Raw genomic sequence first — 19835 nt, forward strand, 5'->3', positions numbered from 1 at the left:
TTTGTCTTTTTCGGTACCAGGGATTGAACTCTCGACTGCCTACTTGCAAGGCAGGCACTTATGCCGCTGAGCTAAATCCCCAGCCTGCTTATTAGATCTAAACAGTCCAGTCTGTATATTTCGTTGGGGAATCTGCCAAAACGATAGATCACGTGGATGAATGTGTTTCTGATGACCTAAAAATAATGATACCGTTATTTTTCTCCTTCCTGATATTTTGAAATGGCATATTTGGCTTTTCTGTTAACAGTTATCCTACCGATCCTCCCTGTTGGAATGCTGAGATTCACAAATTCATTAAAAGTCTGTGTTATCTGTATTTCCATTCTGTAGAGTGAGCATCATTTTTGGTCGGCGTGGGAAGAGTCTTTAAAAGGCAAGCACAGGAACATCTCAGGGATGGATGACATGAAATCTGGGTCTTGACCGTGTTGGGGTCATTTTGGATCATCAGCCCTGGCACAGCCAGAGCACCTGCTCAGCTCTTGGAAGGTGCACGCCAGGGTGCTCACAGGTGCCTTGCAGCGGGGCTATGCTGTGTCTGGGGCCCTGTGTCTGCACACATCTGGCTCCCGCGCTGCTTCTTGAGTCCTCTGAAATGTCAACTGTGTCCTTTGGTTCACTGCCTCGGAGGGCACTGGAACTCCTACCTACCCCAGATCCAGCCTCTGTCATATCTGTTAAGCCATTGCATAATCTTACCCAATGTAAATGTTTGCAAAGTTACAAGGAGAGATTTATTCCTTTGGTAGGAAGTATATACTTTAAGGTTAATAATATCATCACTTTTTAGAGTTATATATGTGATTCCAGCTGGCCTTTATGGAAACTGACAAGCTGTTCTTAATAATCATATAGAAATGTGCCAAAGCCAAAATGGCTAAGCAATCTTCAAATGGAAGTATAAACAAGGGCTCAACTTCCTACTACAAAATTACTCCAAAACCAGTGGTGTGGTGAGGCTGGTAATAATGTTCAACACACCACCTGGAAACAGACTTTGGGATCCAGAAAGAAAACTTACATTTATAGTCGACTGATTTTTGATGAGTACAAAGATAATCCAATGAGAGAGATGTTGCTTTTGACCAATAGTGTTAGAAGTACTGGATATCCACATGGAAGACTTGAATAGGGATCCCTTCCTCACACTATATACAAAAATAACCCCAAATCAATCAAAGACCTAAATGAAAGAAGTAAACTATAAAACTTAGGAAAACCAAAAAAAAAAAATTTTCGTGATCAAACATTTTCAGCTATGATGAGACAAAAGCACAGAAGACAAAAGAAAATGTTAGATAAATAAAACACAATTAAAACTAATTTTTTACTTCACAAGATAGCACATCACAATGAATTTGCAAATCATACATTAGTGTTTTGTATCAAAATGCATAAAGAATTATTCAATATAAGAGGAACTGAGTTAAAAGTGAACAAAAGGCTTCAGTACACATTTCCCCCCAAACTGGCCAATAAGCATATTAAAAAATGTCCACACACTAGGGAAGTGCAAATGAAGATGACAGTGTTTTGTCTACTAAGATAATTACAATTATAGAGACTGACGATAACCAATGTTGTGAGGAAGAGCAGAAATTGAAACTGTAAAATGGGAACACTGTAGGAAAAAAAAAATGTGCAGTTCTTCCAAAAGCTTATCAGGGATTTAAATATGACTCCACAATTCCACTCTCAGATGGGTAATCAAGAGGACTGGAAGTTCGGTTCTCTATGTTCAAAGCAGATACACAAAGCAAAACAGAATAATGGAAAATCCAAAACTAAATGTCCATCAACTGATAAATACATAAACAATGTGTGAAACATTCATGCAACAGGACATTATTAGGCTACAAGAAGAAATGAAGTAGTGCACTTGCTACAGAATGAATGAAGCTGGAAACACGCTCTGTAGAAGAATTCATTCACGGCAGGTGACACGTTGTGTGACTCCATTTATATGAAATGCATGGGATAGGAGGCCATAGACACCTGTGGTAGTGTTTGCAAGAGCTGAGAGAAGGAGATAAGTGGGCGGTGACTGTTAGTAATTACCAGTTTTCTTTTCAGTGTGTTGAAAATGTTCTGAAATTAGTGGTGATGGCCACAAAACAGTAAATAAACTACAAATCACTTTACTTTAATAGCAAATCACATACTTTAATAATAAGGTGAATAGTGGGGATGTGACATTCCTCAGTAAAGCTGTTTTAGAAACAATATAGAAATACCTGCACTGCACCACTGAGCTACATGCTTCTCTTTTGTCAAAAGCAAAGACAGATGGACTTTGCTCTGATGCCCACCCTCACCTTGGGAAGAACAGGCTTTGAAAAGCTGTTGGCCCCAGAAAATACCGAGGGCAGATGTGAAATAAATTGAAGTAAATGCAGCGGAATGCAGGCCACCCATGGATGCAGGGACGGGAAGGGAAGCCAGTGAAACATGGAGGGTGTGTGTTGTACAGCTTGAGGTGGTGATGGTTGGCCCACAGAGAGACGCCTTGCAGAAAATAAGGCTGTAACACTCAAGCTACTTTTTCATGGAGCCGCTGTGTGTACACTTTCACTGAAAAAAGCAAAGCAGAATAGAGAAAAGCACATACCTTGGCAAATGTTTCACCCACACCACACGTAACTTTAAAAATGATCTCAATAAAGTCGTGGTGCGGAGATGCTATTGAGGACACTAAAGCCTGAAATCACCAGCCAAGCATTTCCTTTTATGTCCGAGGTATCTGTTCATTCTCTCTGAAAGAAGAGGAAATAAATCCTCTGGCTACACCCACCACTTTGCCAGACAAGCTCATAGTTGTTAATTATGGTGTTTATCTTACAATTTAATAAATGTTTACTAAATATTTAATAGATATTTTAGAGCAGTTAAAAATATTTGAGCATTTCATTCAATACTTTCATCTTCATGATTTAATAAACACTTTTATGATGTGAAATACTTCTGGAAATTTCCCTCCGTTCTTTTTCTTTCCAAATTTGTTTTCTGCCTCTCTGTCTATGTGGGCCTCTTGGATTCTGTCTCTCTTTCTCCCCATTCCTTTTTTCTCTCTTCTTTCTTCTTTCTCATTAAAAAATCATTTCCCTGAGTTCCCGGCCTTCAGTCTTTGTTCCGTTCATTTCCACAGTGCATCATTTCTGTTTTGATTACTATTTACTCTCATGTAGCAAGAGTAAATTCTTGACTCCATTTTTAATTGCCAAAACTTGTTTGCCAAACTGAGCTGGGGTTGGAGGATTGGATGTACTCTATTTAATTTTCATTTCTTTTGGAAGAAGGGCATGGAGAGCAATTTGAGGAATGCACAGCCTTTACTGAAGGAATTTCGCTTTGCTCTCTCTCAAAGTATCTCTTGTTGGGATAACTCTGACCAAGGCCTGTGTCCATTCCTCAAAGGACAGGGACAGGAAAGGTGACACAGGTTTGGATCTTACAGCACAGTGAAGACCTGCAGGTGTGGCCCAGCTCAGGACACCAGTTCCAACTCTGCAATTTCTGTGTTCCCTCTGCATCTCCCCATGGGAGATTTCCCTACCCCTTCTGTTCATTGAAGAAAAGACAAGGTCCCTCTGTAGACCACCATAGGTCCATAGGAGCATACTTCAGGGCTTCTTTCTGCACTGTTTCTGGACAGTTAGGATGGGGAGCCCCTGAAATCTCCCCACAGTGACCCTGTTATTCCTAACACTCCTGTTGTGGATGGGGCCAACTGTATCCTTTTCCTGAGACCTTGTTATTAAATCCACTTTGGCTGGAAAAGTTTCTGACATTTAGCTCCCCTGAACTATTATTTTCCTGTTGTCAGAAAGCAGTTTAGTATTGTAAACTTTCAAAATTCTAATAATTATTTAAATGCTTGTTTTTACTACTTAAGTACACATTTTATTTTATGTGTATAAAGTGAGGGGTACATTAAACTTTAAAGTAGAGTAAAGTTGTATTCTATTTCAAACTTGTTACACAATTTCATTTAAAATTTTATTCATGCTCCACATGAGGAGAATTGTGGATATTCTGCCCTTTCCTGGGGAATTTTGGGAACCTCCCTTCTCAGGCATGAGAAAAGATTTTCCACAGAATTCGAATAGAAACTACAACAATGTGGGAAGTGGATTTTAAAATCCTCTGAAACCGTTTTCAGTCCATTTAGGAAAAAAAATCAGATCAATATACATTTTTCAGATCTTAAATCAAACATATGTAAATATTTTAATAAGAAGTAAAACTTTTAACTCTGTTTAAAGAATTAATCTGCTATTTAAAAAACACCTCTGCCATAGGTCACATTCATGACAATCAAATAAATGCTATTAGAGTTCCTGCAAGCTCAGACATCCTTTAAAAAAAATAAATTAGCTTTTATACAGTTACTGAAAGAAGTGTCCTTTCAGATTTAGAGATAGCCAGCTCAAGTGACATCCTAGATAGAAAAATGTCCAAAAAATGTACCATATGGTTTGACCTAGTTGCTAACATAACTCAAATATTTATATATTTCATAATTAATTAATTATAATAAAAAATAGACAAATTTAGAGAAATAACCTGCTTCAGAATCTGTGCAGTGTGAAATATTCCTATTGCCCTGTATTAACCTCAAACAATGAATAAAGTAATATTCCTTAAATGAATAAAGTAATATTCCCTAAGTGAATAAAGTAATATTCCCTAAATCCAGCTCCTCAACCAAATCCCGATTTTTTTTCTTCCTTCTTGCTCACTGGTGACTGAACCTAGGGGTGCTCTACCAGTGAGCACACCTGCACCCCAGTCCTTTTCACTGGGAGAGGAGACAGGTGTCCCTAAGGTGCAGTCCAAGGCTGCCCTTAGACTCACGTTCTTCCTACTCAGCCTCCCTAAAGCTGGGATTATAGACCTGTACCTCCACGCTTGGCAGGATGATTTTCCCCCTCCTCTGGCTCTTCCTCCCTCCTCTTCCTCTCCCCCTTCCTCCTTCTTTCTGTAGCACTGAACGTTGAACTCAGGGCCTTCACAATGAGCCCCATCGCTAATGCTTGTTATTTTTCATTTTTAGATATGGTTTCAGTAAATTTCCAGGACTAGGTTTGAACTTGTGATCTTCCTGCTTCAGCCTCCTACAGAGTGAGCATTAAAGGCATAAGGTTCCCCACCTGACTTCAGATGCTTTTTAATGCCAGTAACTACAGCCTATTTACCTTCCAAGTTTCTCAACTGACAATCTTATTTCTAACACTTTGACCTGTCAGCAGCCATGGTGCGTGTGTGTGCAGAGGGAAATCCCTCACAAGGCGTGCGGCACTCACATGAGCAGTTTGCTGATGGGCACTGATTTGCTGCATACTCAGTCTGCTGCTCTGATGTGGAGATGCAGCTCTGTGAGCCCTGGGCAGAATCCCAGGAGGTCAGGGCTGCAGGTATCTGTTTCTACAAGAGCGCTTAGATGGCTCCCACAGATGCCTGTGGAATTAGAGTTTCTTCTGTCAGCTTCACCATGTCACGAGCCAGCAGTAACAAACCTGCAACGTGCAAGCTGAGGCAGGCAGTGTGTTGTTACTGAGTGCACTGGAAGGTCTGCGTCGCTGAGCTGTATGAGCAAACATTCTGTAGACACACTTGCACATGCTGTCCTAACACTGCCCTGGGGCCTCCTGAGCCAAAAAAACCCCGCCTCCATCAGTGATGTTACAAAGGAGCTAGCAGGGAATGTGGTATTGATTTCTTAAACTGGGAATTTCTGAAGAATGCAGGTAGGAATAACCCTGAATCTGAGAAGAAGCATTTAGTAAAGCTGAGCTTTGGGAAGAGGCCACCCTGCAGGAGGGCATCACACCCCAGACTCCCGCTTTCATCAGTCCTGCAGTTGTGAATGTGTGCTTTAGTCTCCTAGAAGCAGACTGGTGGGAACAGGTTATCAGCCCAATCTAAGTTACACGTTAAGTTCAAGGGTGTTGCATCGCCCAAACTTTGGCAAGGTGAACTTGGCTTCCTTTTAGAACCACAGAAAGGTTCCCATGGATTAGGCTGCCAGATGTGTGTCGGTGACAATTACACAGAAGCAAAGCAGAACCCGCTTTCTTGAAATCACGGGAGAGATGACAAAAAGGGCAACAAAAGCTTAGCACATTAACCTCTGGTCAGTTTTGGATTCCCCTCCAACACTGTGGCCCCCTGATTTTCACATGTCCTGAGTTTGATACTCCCTCCCCTCAGGATCCCCTAAGAACACAGGCCTCCCCACTTGGCCAGAGAAAAGCCACTTGGCTCAGGGATCCTTGTCCTGGTTAAGAGGGATAAAGGAGGAGGAGCCCTCTTGCCTGGAACATGACCCCTGCAGGTTTTTAACTTCTTTCAGGAAGTGATGAGATATTGCCCCACTTAATATTCAGTGTCATACTCATTTCAAAAAGTATACACATGTCCTTCAGATCGTGCAGAAATGAAAATTTCATCTTACATTTCATTTTCTGACATGTGAAGCTGTGAGACAGCATCAAGAAATGTGAATTTCAGAAGCCTCTTGATTAGATTTCTATCAGTAAAATATTCCTTAATGTTCACTGCAGGCACAACTCTTTCCCAGTCTGTCTTATAAATTTAGAATCATGCTGTCAATACTATCTCAGTCTTTTCTATTAATACCATGTGACAAACTTTTTCCTCGATCTCATTAAAGTTGTATAATTTAATTGAATGGATTAATATCCCAGGCATTGATATACGGCCATTCAGTTACATCTTTCTCTACTGTTAAAATTGTATTTATAGTGTTTATTAGGTAAACATCTATTATGAATCAAATTCTATGGCAATTGTGATGGTGAACTGTTAATGCTTAAACTTCATTATAAAGAACTCATAGCAAAATATATGTGTGTCATCTATTTGTAATAATAAAACAAATAAACTTTGGGGAAGGGTTTCTCTTGTTTTAACTGAGCTTTTTTTAGTCTAGGCCCATTTTTCATGACAAAATTCCTTTTTGAATTATGTCTTGAATTATTATATTTTGAATTATGTACAACATTAAGACAATATTTAGACAGAGAAAAGTTTTTATCTCTTTTGAGGCTCTCCATTGTGCAAAATTCTCTCTATATTGGACATTAGTCTTTTAAAAGAAATTTCTAACAAAAGTGTGGTCTATTCTTCTTACCTTGTATATAGAATGTTGGTCCGGACAAATGTTTTGTTTTTCTTCATGCCTCTTGGAAAATGCTTTAGTTTGAGTGTGGAATCCACAAAACTTTGAGTTCCTTCAGATTTAGCTTGATAATTTACATTATTACTTTTTAGGAAGTCAAATACCTTTAAAGTACACGTAGGAGCTCTTGGTGATAGGGTTCATCCTTGCCATAAATAATTGCAATTAGCCATTTGGGATTCCTATCGCTATAAATTTACCTGTATTTTCCCTAAAATTGACTGAAGGAATATTTTTCATGTAAGGAATTATTTCTGTAATTGGGCAGCTTTTATAGTACTGAGCAGACCTAATCTAGCCAGAAATGCTAAAGGCTTACAGCATAAACTTTAAAGGGTTTTCATAGAGTACTGGAGAAGGGTAATAAAACGTCAGAGGCGATGAAGAATCGTGGTTTAATTGTCTGTAAGAGACAGGTATTACCTATGAAAGAATTCCTTCATAAATCTTAGTAATTTCATGGACAAGAGATGGAATTTTTGTTTGTTTTTTATTTATTTTTGGTGCTGCGGATTAAACTCAGATCAGGTACCCTGCATGCCTGGCCAGTGCTCCCCTACTTAGCTGCACCCCACAGCAGCAAGCGGCATTTGAATGCCGACGAAATCTCTGTGTTTTCCACAGGAAGTGGTGAGGAACACAAGTTGCTTTATGGCTTTCGGATTTGCACCATTCCGTTCATAGCATTTGACCAGACCAGATGCACACATACACACAAAGCATACGCACATGTCCACCCACGCCTGCACACTGCACCAAAGTATATGTAATGTAGAGATTACATTACAGAGAATACAATCTACACTTATACTTTCCAAAATGTTAAATATATTTTAGAACCCTGTCTAGTACTTAATGGACAATCAATGGATATTTGCTGTAAGGTAAATAATTGTGTGAATGAATTAAGCTATTAACAAACTAAAAGCATTATGAGATAATAAAATAGCTTAGGTAAATAAAATCAAGGATTTGAATCATTCCTGTTTAATGTTTCTTTAACATAACCCTCTAGAATGTGTGTTTTTTACGTAATTTAATTATACCCCAGATCAAATACAGAGATTAGAGCAAGTGTTTTAAGATGCTTTGCATCCAAGAGTTATCTATTTGGCATTTTTCATGTTGTTTCTCCCACTCCACCTAACATTCTTTCCTGAGCTATGTTTATATCATACCTTAAATCCTACAGGCATGGACTTAATAAAGCCATTTCAAAGTTCTTTTTTCCCCCCTCAGTGTTATCAGACAGAGAGAAACACTTTCTAATAAGGAAAAACCAATATTTCTCCACATATAACAGTTCATTACTGTACATTACCATAGGGAGTTAAATCACTAATATTATATTTCTAAGCAAATTTCCTTTTCCCCTTTGTACCTGAATGAGAAGTGGCTCATTTCCCTTAAAGCCAGAAGGAATTTCTGCTAAATACTTTTCAGCTCTGAAATATGCATTTCACATATGAAACTTTGCTTTCATAAATGGATCCACTGCCCCTCACTTCTGACTTACAGCAGCATCCTACAAATCGGCTTCTAGCCTGTGTCTACTGCAACACAGTCTCCTCACAGCATCGCTGAGAGCGTGTTTCCTGCCATCACTTGGCACCCAAGGGGATACTTATTATGACAGTATTTAGAGACATCATGAAAGGTCATAAAGCACACAGTTTATAGTTAGGGCCCTAGAGTCAGAATGGGGATGGCTTAAACCTCAGAGATACCAGGTCTTAGCCACATTGTTTTTGTTGTTGTTGTTGTTTTTGGAAACTCATTAACTATACTATAACAGAGTCCTAAGCTAAGAAGGGCCCGAATAATTAACATAGATACCAGATCAGATCATTTAAATGAATAAACAACAACAAAAAAAAATCTGTGAGAAAATTTTTTCATGAGAAATATTATCTTAGCATGTAGAATGGTAAAAATGACCTATTTGTTATTTTGATTGTTAAGTAGATTCAAATTTCTATGATTATCCTGATGGCTAAGTTTATATTTCTTTAGTGCATTGCCCTTAACATTTTGAGTGTTTGAGCCTGAGTGCACAAGTGCTTGCTTTCCTTGCTGTTAACTGTAGCGAATTCTCACTGGCTTCTCAGGTCCTGGTGCAGAATACTGAGCTTTCTTCCCTGGCTTTTATTAGACATGAAGCTTTTCAATTCCAAATGGTGGCCAAGGAGCAGAATACCTACCCATATGTGAAGCTCTCAGGGGTTCACATAGTAGTATATGTGCCGTAAATAAGGTTCACTGGCCAGCTTTCTGTTGCTGAAACAAAATACGTGACACACACAACTTGAAAGAGAAAAGGTTTATTTTGGCTCAGGTTTCAGATGTTCCGGTCCAGGAAAACTTGGCTCCAAGACCGCAACTCACAGAGGAAGCCACAGCGGAGGGAAGCAGCTCCACTCAAGGCATCTGGGAAGCAGAGAGCAGAGGAAGAGCCTGGAGGAAGTGGGCCTGGGAGCAGAGGTCCCGCTCCTGACCTACCCAGAGACCCAGCAGTGCGCCTTACTGATCTCCTAGGAGAGTTCACCCCAGCAAGCAGCCAACCACCATTAACTACCACGGAAGCCTTTAGGGTGCACTGAGCTCTCTGTCTGGTCCTGGTGTGGCATCCATTGCATTTCACATAGTCATGGAGCTACTGGGTCAAACTGGAGAAGAAGGGCAAGGGGGCCAATGTGGAGGGAGAAACGAGGCCTGGCAGCCACCAGATGAGGAGGGTACAAAGGGTTTGTGCTGGGAAGAGGAAGGTAGAAGTGATGGGGCCTTGAGAACTCTGGGAACTGCTGCAAGAGCCCCGAGGCCCCGAGGGGATCTATCTGTGGTTCAGACAGGGTCACCTGGGAAACACAGAGGCTCTGAAGCACAGAGAATACCAATAACAGGTAACCCGCACCATCAGGCTTTTGAAGAACAGAGTTTCAGGAGCCATGTGAGAAGTCAGCAGTGTTTTTATCTTTACAGCTCAGTATTTTTATAGCACTAATCACAGAGAGGTTCTGGACAGGGACTTTTTTTAGTATGCATAAAAGGCTATGTCAAAAATTCTTATTTCTACAAATGATTAAACCTGATGATTTTAGATGAGAATCAAATATTATTAATTACTTGATCAGGTTAGTGATCCTGAGGCCATTCTGGTGCCACAGTGAGACACAGTTTAAAACAAACAGCAGCTCTAACTTCCCTGGGGTGAGAGTGCGTGTGTGTGTGTGTGTGTGTGTGTGTGTGTGTGTGTGTGTGTGTGTTTTGCTGGGGATCAGGCTCAGGACCTCCTTCATAAATACATCACCAGCCCTTTAAAAAAAAAAAATCTGAGGCAAAGTTCTGGCTAAGTTGCTAGGTTATTTAGGATAGGCAATGAATTATTGAATTTCTTTTCAGGGCTGGAAACATGGCACAAAGTTGGTAAACACTGAAAACAAAAGAAAAAACAAACAATAGAAACAAACAGCAGGTCATAGTATAAAGTTTATTTCATAAATTATAGGAATTTTACTTTGAAGAGAGCCACAGAATTAAGATGAGGTTTACTAAGATCTGAATCTGAAGTTAATCCCAACTTTCTGATTTTGGCAGAGAATACTTAGGATATGATTAGCTTAAACATAGCTATTCTACAGTTTATAGATTTTAAGAAATGTAAAAATAGATCTACCTAAAGTGTTGACACTGAGCAGATCTGGCCATAGTGGAGAGCAGACTGACAGGGACTCCACTGGCTGTGCTTGTACCCTCTAGGGTGCCCGGGAGTCATTTCCAAAATGTTGGGCCATTCCTGGTAATCCGCCTTAAAATACTATCACATATGCGTAGGTATGCATGCAATTTTGTGATCATTTTTTTTTCTGGAAAATTCAATGCTTTTTTGTAAAAACTGAATCAAAGCTCTTCAATCCTTCTGCAAAAAGAAAACTTGCACCATTTTGAAGAATGGGTGCAGTTTCAGGCGAGAGGGTTAAAATCTTGGTCCCCTCCTGGTGCCGGGGTCATGCTGAACTTCTAGCAGAGGAGCCCAGGCAGGAGCACTCTGCCCACACCCCTTATTCTTGGCCCATTCTTCTGAGTGTCAGTGGAGCCCTCAATCACGTTGACAGTAGAATCTGTCACTGCATATTTGCCAAAGCCCTCGCCTCCCAGGAGAACCTCTGGCCCATCTGTCATGGAGTGGACATTGTCCCCCAAATGCCCCAGTGGCAAGGACCTTGTTCCCAGGGTGGCACTGTGGGGAGCTGCTGGTGACCTCAGGAGGTAGGGCAGGAATTCTGGGGGATGTCACCACAAGGCACTGCAGGACCCAGCCACCTTCTTGTTATCTTTCTGACTCCCCTTCCCTGTCCTTCATCTCCTCTCTCTCCTTTCTCAAGAGAGATATAACATTTCACTGTGACACCCAGTTCTGCCAATTGGGACCACCACAGGCAGACACCAAGATTAATGAGCACCACCTCACCTTGGATTTCAATGTCCAGAGCCACGAACCTCTCTTCCCTTCATAGATAGCCAGTCAGGTATTTTACTATGGTGACACAGAGTGCACAGCCTGAGCCTCACAACTGCCTCCTTGAGCTCATTCCCTTGCTCCCAGTTTTATAGGTAGGTAATTGAGGAAAAAAGAAAGTTATAAAATGGGCTATAATTATAAAGTCTTCAAGGCGGGATCCACCCAATATAGAAATTTACTTTTTGTTCACACATTTTTCACTATACAGGCTAATCTCATGAACCCTTGCTTGTTCCTTTCTTTTTACAAATGTGTGAGATAATGCTGTTGTATTCCCTGTCTCTTTCCTGAAAGTGCAGTGTCTGGTCTCATCTATTGCAGATATTTTTGGTGGAGGAGATCTTGGTGTTTGATTGTAGCTACAAAGTAAACCAGACCTAACTGGGTTTTTGAGCATCCAGGCTACCCCTGTAGTTCTGATATATTGTCTTTGAAGGTAAATGACCAAGAGTTCAACTTCTTGCCTAAAAAAAAAACAACAACAACAACAAAAAACAAACAAACAAACAAACAAACAAACAAAAAAACCAGGCACCCAAGGCATTGGGTGGTTTTGTTTGTTGTCAGTTCCTTTTAACCAATTATACAAAAATGTAGCAAATTAAAATACAGTCCAGGGAGCTCCTGGGACTTGGGAATTCAGGACTGACTTGGTCAAATGGCCCTGGCTCAAGGTCACTCCTGAGGTTTCATCCAGGACATAGGTTCAGGCAGGACCTGTGGGATGCTTGCCTGTGGCTGGGTGTGGCAGGCTGAGCCCTCAGTCCCTGGCTGGGGGCTGGCCACAGTTACTGGGCACAGCACCTCTCCTGTTGTCTTCGGAGTTCCAGCCCCTCTTCCACAAGCTTCCAGCTTGCCCTGGTTAGAGTACAGTCACGGGTGCGAGCCACCCTCTCAGAAGGCTGCAAGCTCCGCCTCCTGAGTGCAAAAATAGTTTTCTGCCTCTTCTTAGCTGTACCTTACCTTTGATGCCCAGAGTTTCTTTGGCTATTCTAGCTCTCGTATGATTCCAAATAAATTTTAGAGTTGTTTTTTTCTAATTCTGTGAGGTATGGTGTATTTTGATAAGGATTTCATTAAAATTATTAGCAACATTAGGACTGTGGCCATTTTCATTATGTTGTTTCCTCCTACCTAAGAGCAAGAGATATCTTTCCATTTTCTGATATCCCTTCAATCTCTTTTTGTAGAGTACTGTAGTTTTCAATATTGACATCTTTTTTTCCTTTGTTAGATTAATTCCTAGGTATTTCTTTTTGATGCTGTTATGAAGGGTGTGATTTTCCTAATTTTTCTCTTAGCGAGCTTGTTATTTTTGTACAGGAATGCTATTGATTTTTGAATGTTGACTTTGTGTCCAGCTCACATGACTGAGTTTGATTATTAAATACAGAGCCCTTTGGTGACATTTTAGGTCTTTTATGTAGAGTGTCTTGTCATTTGCAAATGGTGATAATTTAAATTCTTATTTTCCTATCTTCATTATTTTTATTTCTTTCTTTTGTCTAATTGCTCTAACTAATGTTTCCAGAATTATATTGAATAGAATTTGGTGATAGTGGACATCCTTGTCTTGTTTCTGATTTTAGAGTGAAAGCTTTCAGTTTTTGACCATTTAGCATGATGTTGACTGTTGGCTTGTCATAGATGGATTTTATCAGATTGACATAAAGACCATCTGTTGCAATTTTCTATAGGTTATTTTTTTTATCATGATTGGATGTTGGACTTCAGAAAATATTTTTTCTGCATCTATTAAGATGATCATGTGATTTTTGTCCTTGGCTCTGTTTATATGGGGCATTACACTGATTGATATTGTATCATCCTTGCATCCCTTAGATGAATCCCACTTGATCACACTGTATAATCTTAATGATGTGCTGCGTTCCTGTGTGCCAGTAGCTTATTGAGAATGTTTGCATCTCTGTTTACTAGTATGATTATCTTAAAACAACTTCAACACTCTCAGCCACCTCATCTTTGACAAAGATATCAGACACATTCACTGGAAGAAACATAGCTTCTTAACTGGTACTGGAAAACCTGGCTTTTCACATGTCAAAGATTAAAACTAGACCCACATCTCTGACTACGTACGAAACTAAAATCAAAATGGGTTAAAGATCTAAACATTAAAGAAGAAACACTGCATCTGCTGGAAGAGAGACTAGTTAGAACTCTTACAAACGTAGGTATAGGCAAACACTTCATGAACAAAACCTGGATTGCACAAGAAATATTACAAAGGACAAACAATTGGGATTTCCTCTTATTAAAAAGCTTTTGTACAACAAAAGAAATCACCAACAAATTAAAGAGACAACTCACTGAGTGAAAAATTTTCTATCAGCTTTTCTTCAGTCAGAGGACTATATCTAGAATGTACAAAGAACTGAAAAAAATTGTAATTCTCAAATTTCAAGACCCAATCCAAAAATGGGCATCTGAAATGAATAGACATTTCTCAGATGAAGAAGTAGAGAAAACAAGTAAACATATGAAAACGTGTTCAACTTCACTGGTAATTTGGGATATGCAAATTAAAATAACACTATGATTCCATCCCATTCCAGAAATGGCTATTATCAGGGACTCAACAAATAACAAATGCTTATAGAGCTGTAGGGAAAAGGAAGCTTTCTCCTCTCTGGGTGGGAGTGTAGACTGCTGCAACCACTGGTGTAGACTGTGGAAATCAGTGTGGATTGAAAGCATCACACCACAGAGATGTACACACACCCATGTTTATAGCAGCGCAGCTTGTAACAGCTAAATCTTGGGAACAGCTCAAATGCCCATTAACCAAGAAACGGACACAGAAGATGTGCATGTTTTGTACAATGGAGTAGATGATCCCATAAAGGAGGGTACATTTGACACATTGCTAGGTAAATGGATGCACCTTGAGACCACACTCTTGAGTGAAATAAATGGAACATGGATGTGTAAATACCACATTGTTTCTGCAGACTGAGAAAGCAAAAGCATAAGTAAGGACCAATAACACATAATGTGCTTTGTGAAGAAACTGTTCAAATGGGAAGGAGAAAGCAAGGAAGGGAAAAGAGAAGGAAAGAGAAAAGGAGGAAAAACTGGAAGGAAAGCTTTTGTAAATCAAGAGGGTTGGGGAGAGGGGAGGGGAATGGAAAAAGAGGAATCACGGTAGATCATGTAGAGGTACAGATTCCCTAGGATGAGTGTGATCCTTATGTCTACCTAAAATGTAGCAAAAACTTAACAAAAAAGAGAATAACAATAATTGCTGACTTTTTCTTAAAAACAAACAAAAAAACCCCACTACTCTAGCACTTGTAAGAACTTTTTCTGCCAGGTGTGGTGCAATCCCAGCACTTGGGAGACTGAGGCATGCAGATCATTGTGAGTTTGAGATGCCTAGGCTACTAAGTGAGCTCAAGTCCAGCCTGAACTGTATAACAAGACCTGTCTCAAAAAACAAACAAACAAAACAAAACAAAAAAAACAATAAATAACCAAATAAATACATGTTTTTCCTGATGCTCTGCTTCAGTGGAGGAATGAGCTGTACTCTCCCCTCCTCACCAAGTCACCTCGATGCCTTTCTTGGCAGTTGTGCACCTTTCCTCTCACTTCATTTTGGCTGCCAAAGGCTGGCACTTGTCACACTTATAAGCTTGCTTTTGGCCTTTGGGGTTTCACACACATGAAAAGCGAGAACACAGGGCAAGTCAGCACTAACTACACCACAGTCACTCTGTGAGAGGACATGAAGTTCTGGGAGGGGAAGTGCTTTGCACCCAGAGAAAGAACCTAGGTGAGAGCTTGCAGTGCTGATCCTCCCAGCCGCCCAAGCGCCTCAGCCCTGGAGTGCAGGGCATGGGGTCTGGAACAAGCAGCCACCAGCACCAGTTTGAGCAGATCCCTTTGCTGGCCTACCAGGCCTGCCTCTGTACGGCAGTCTGTCTCCCAGGAGGGCTAGGGCACAGGGACAGGACTGATCTCAGAGCAGACTGTGGGTGGAGAGGAAAAGATACCCCAGCCAAGAAGCTCAGTGATCGCTCCAGTGAGATCCATGAAATAGTTCAGGTGAGGCAGATGATTTTCACAACATGCTTCAGAGGTCATGAGATGCAGAAATCCAGGCTAGGCTTCATCTGAAACTCTGCAAATGTAGGGCAGGTTAGTAGTGAGTCATGGGTACCAAACCAGTGTAACATACTAATCACACCACGATAGCACACTTGAGGTAAATCCACTAAGTCAAAGCTCGCCTTCCCGACCTGAGAATCTTTATCTAAAAAAAATCTCTTCGATTCTTTTCTCTTTAAAGCATGTTGATCCTTATATTTGCTTCTTTGAAAACTTAAAGCTAAACATTTTTTTAAAGAGCATTATAATTCCCCGTGCCATCATTTTAAGGTGGCACTTAAGGACAGAGAGCAGCATTCCTCCCGGTAAAAAGGCACGAAGAAGACTGACTGTGTATGCATGTTGCTGTAGGGCAGGAGGACTGACCACCACGGCTGTGAACCCAGCCCTGCATCACTCCATGCCAGAGCTCGGGCACTAGCTTACATTAGGGTAGTGGGGTTTAAACCACCATGAACACAAGGGTTCTCTTGAACAGTATCTAGGAAGGTGTAAGTTAGACATGTCTCCCTTCTTCATTCCCGTGCTTGGGGAAAAGAAGAACAAGGAGTGGGTGAAACACCTGTATACCCGCGATGTGGCCCATGTAATTCCAAGACCCTAAGGGGCGGTCCGTCAGGTAGGGATGTTTACTCACACACAAAGACCACTTCCTGGCCCCCCAAGTGAACGAGAAATGAATGAAAGGAGATTAATGTGCTCGCTAACATCCTGCAAGGGCCAAGGGTCTGCGTCCCAGCCTTGCTTACTGCGGTCCTGTCCTTGTCATTGTTCACCTCTGCAGTCAGGACTTAGAGTCACCATCCGTAATGTGTATTTTTCTGTATGATTTTAACTGAACGTGTGATATTAGAGGACAGTTACATACAAATTCCCAGGTTGGAGCAATTTGAAGTCTGAGTACAATATTTCTTTCTTTCTTTCTTTCTTTCTTTCTTTCTTTCTTTCTTTCTTTCTTTCTTTCTTTCTTTTTTTTCAGATCAATAACACTGCTACCTTAAATATGCCATGTAACTTGTGAATTGTTATTTTGAAAGGGATTTGTTTCAAATGAAGTTTTCTAACACATGGTCTTTCTTGTATCTTTTTACTAGGACAGTTTTTATGTTTCATCCATTTTGTAAAATTAGACACAAAAATGGGAAAGGTAGAAAAGATAATGTGAAATTTTATCTAATTCAGTCACAAATTTGAGCCCCGCTCCATACCTTTTTTTCTGTCTTCTTTACTTTTTCCCTTCCTTCCCCCCTAAGTCCATCAGCCAGCCCTTTGGTAGATTTATCACTCACTAACTGTCCCCTGTGCTTGGACTCATGTGAACACTAATTCACCAGCCCAGGTGTGAAGAGGTCCTGGTTCTTTGGAAGGCGCATTGCTCTGTAGTATCTACCTTTGCTATAGTGACTGTTACGTATGCATGAGATTCAACTTGTCTTTCTTTCTAGTAAGAGTCTCCTGAATTTATTTTTTGGGAAACAACCTTTCCTTATGTTAAGTCTCCAGTTTGGTTGGAGTGATACCAACCAAAGAGCCAGGAATGGGTTTGCTTGTTCTGTTTACCTGGTAATGGCACTTGGCATGTAACCAAGATAAGAATGAGGGACCACAGGGAGAAGGAGGGCTCGGTGATGAAAGTTGGTGATGTTGCTTAAAAACTGAACTGAGTTAGGCTGCGGTGAGGGCTTGCGAGGGAATTTCTTCTTTCCTTTTCCCTGTGACAATGACAGACAACATTTCTGGCCACTCCTTCATCATCAGGCTCTATCAGAAGAGTAGAAGGAGCAAAGGAAGGTCAGAGAGGACTGTGGACTGTCCACAGTTCCTTCTAGAGGGACATCTTACATAGGTATGCTTAGAGATCAAACCAAGGAAAGAACTTGGGTACGATACATGCAAATTATCTGCAGATGTTTTACACGGGTGGTGGGCACTATTGGAAGGAAGTCAGATGTTTTCCAGTCCTTTCAGGAGCTGTTTGCTCTTCCCTTGTGATGCCCACTCTTCCCTTCCACTACTCCAGCCCCAGCTAACAACCAAACCTGCTCCACTCTATATTTGGAGATCTATGGTGGCTTCTGAATTTTCTCTTTGGTAGCTTTTCAATGGTCATTCCAAGATTTTTGCTCTGGGTTACTATACATATGTAACTCACCTCATCTCTGTTCCTCAACATTTCACCTGGTTCAAATAAAGCATAGAAACTTTACAGGTCTTTGTGTCCTGTTACCTTTCCTGCTTGCACTACGATTGTGCGAAACATTTCTTCTATTTGTAACAGCCACAATACACAGTCACAGTCTTATAAAATTTGCTGATTCAAGAGAAAACTCAGGAGAATAAAATCTGGCATATACTCACTTTACATTTTTTGGTTATTTTTTCTTTGTATTCCTCTGAGATTCGTTTATCATCTTATTGTTGTTGATTTAGAGAATTTTCCTTAGGGATTCTTTCGGGGTAAGTCTTCCGGTGAGGGTTTAAGATTTATTTTTTTTTGTTTTGCAGTATTTGAATACGCCTCAATTTCTGTGTCATTTCTGGGTGATGTGTTCATTGGATACACAATCATTGGATATAAAATCCTACATGAACATTTCTTTCTTTCTTTTTTCAGCATTTGGCAAATGTTGTGTCACATTCTTCTGGTTTCTGTAACTTTATAGGAGAAATATGCTACCATTTGATCTGTTTTTGCTCTATAGGTAATACATCCATCATTTCTCTTGCTTTATGTGTATTTTTATTTTCACTGTTAGTTTTCAGACGTTTACTATGATGTATCATCACAAGAATTTCTTTGTATTTATCTTGTTTGGAATTTGAGTAACTTCTTAAAAATTTAAGCTTGTCTTTATGTCACATTTGGTATGTTTTTACCCAATGTTCACTTGCATACTTTTTCATGCCTCTGCCCTGTCTCTCTACCTCTGTAACTCAAGTGGCATCAATGTTAGACTTTTGTTGTAATAAATACTATGTATCCATGCTATGTTTTCCTTTAGTTTTTCGGTTGTTAGCATGATCTTTCTCTGCTGCTCAATGTTGCAGCTGGTGCTTCCTAGCAAAAGAGATTTAAGGCAAGATACAAAAATATGTGTGGATTTACAAAGTGACTTATAATGGTTGCCCGCAGGATCAGATGTAGAAGAGTGCAAAGGACCTGTCTGTGCCCTGGGATCCTCATGGTCAGTCGAAGGTCTGGAGCTCACTGTGGTGCTCTGTTTGTGTCCCTAGCAGGGGGCCGGGTCCTGCACTGTAAGCCAGGGAAGGACGCCCAGGGCGAAGGGGAGACTGGCGCTCCTCTAAGCAACCTTCCTTCTTCTTTTCCCTTTTATTCCATTCGGGGTACAGGCTTGTGAATTGCTGCCACTTGTACCCACCGTGGGTCTTTGGTCTTCAGGAAATCACTTCAGCCACACCTAAAATGGCACTGATCCTGTTTAGTTGAGAGTGTCTTAGTTAACCGTTATACTCTGATTGATAAGTTTCTACTATTCTGCTGAGAGTTTTATTAGTTTCATTTCCTGTTTTTCTGTTTTAAATTTTCCATCTGCCTTGCTTTCCTTTCACTTCCGTACTGAACCACAACCTTTGCATTGTGTCAGTCACGTTTGTTGTTGCTTGGGGGAGTTGTTCCTAACAGTGGCCTTGTAGATGCTTGGCTTATTTTCCTTCCTGTTGTTCCTAACAGTGGCCTTGTAGATGCTTGGCTTATTTTCCTTTGTTCAAATTGAGATCTTCTGGGTTCTCTGTACAATGAGTGATTGGAATCCAGACATTGTTGACTCAAATATATCACAGGTTTTAGCAAGTATCTCTTGATACTTCTTTGACAGGGGAAGAAAACAGTGCTTCACTGCTGCTTGGTGGCTTTGCCCTTGGCCCCACTCACACCCCAGACAGCGACCCCCTTGTTAGCTGAGTGGGCGGGAAGCCCATGGTTCATGGTGGGTCATTGCTGGCCCAACCTTGCTGCTGCTT

This window comes from Cavia porcellus, unplaced genomic scaffold (genome assembly GCF_034190915.1).
Source record: "Cavia porcellus strain 051 isolate PalLab524CR breed Dunkin Hartley unplaced genomic scaffold, mCavPor4.1 scaffold_14, whole genome shotgun sequence".
Lineage (NCBI taxonomy): Eukaryota > Metazoa > Chordata > Mammalia > Rodentia > Caviidae > Cavia > Cavia porcellus.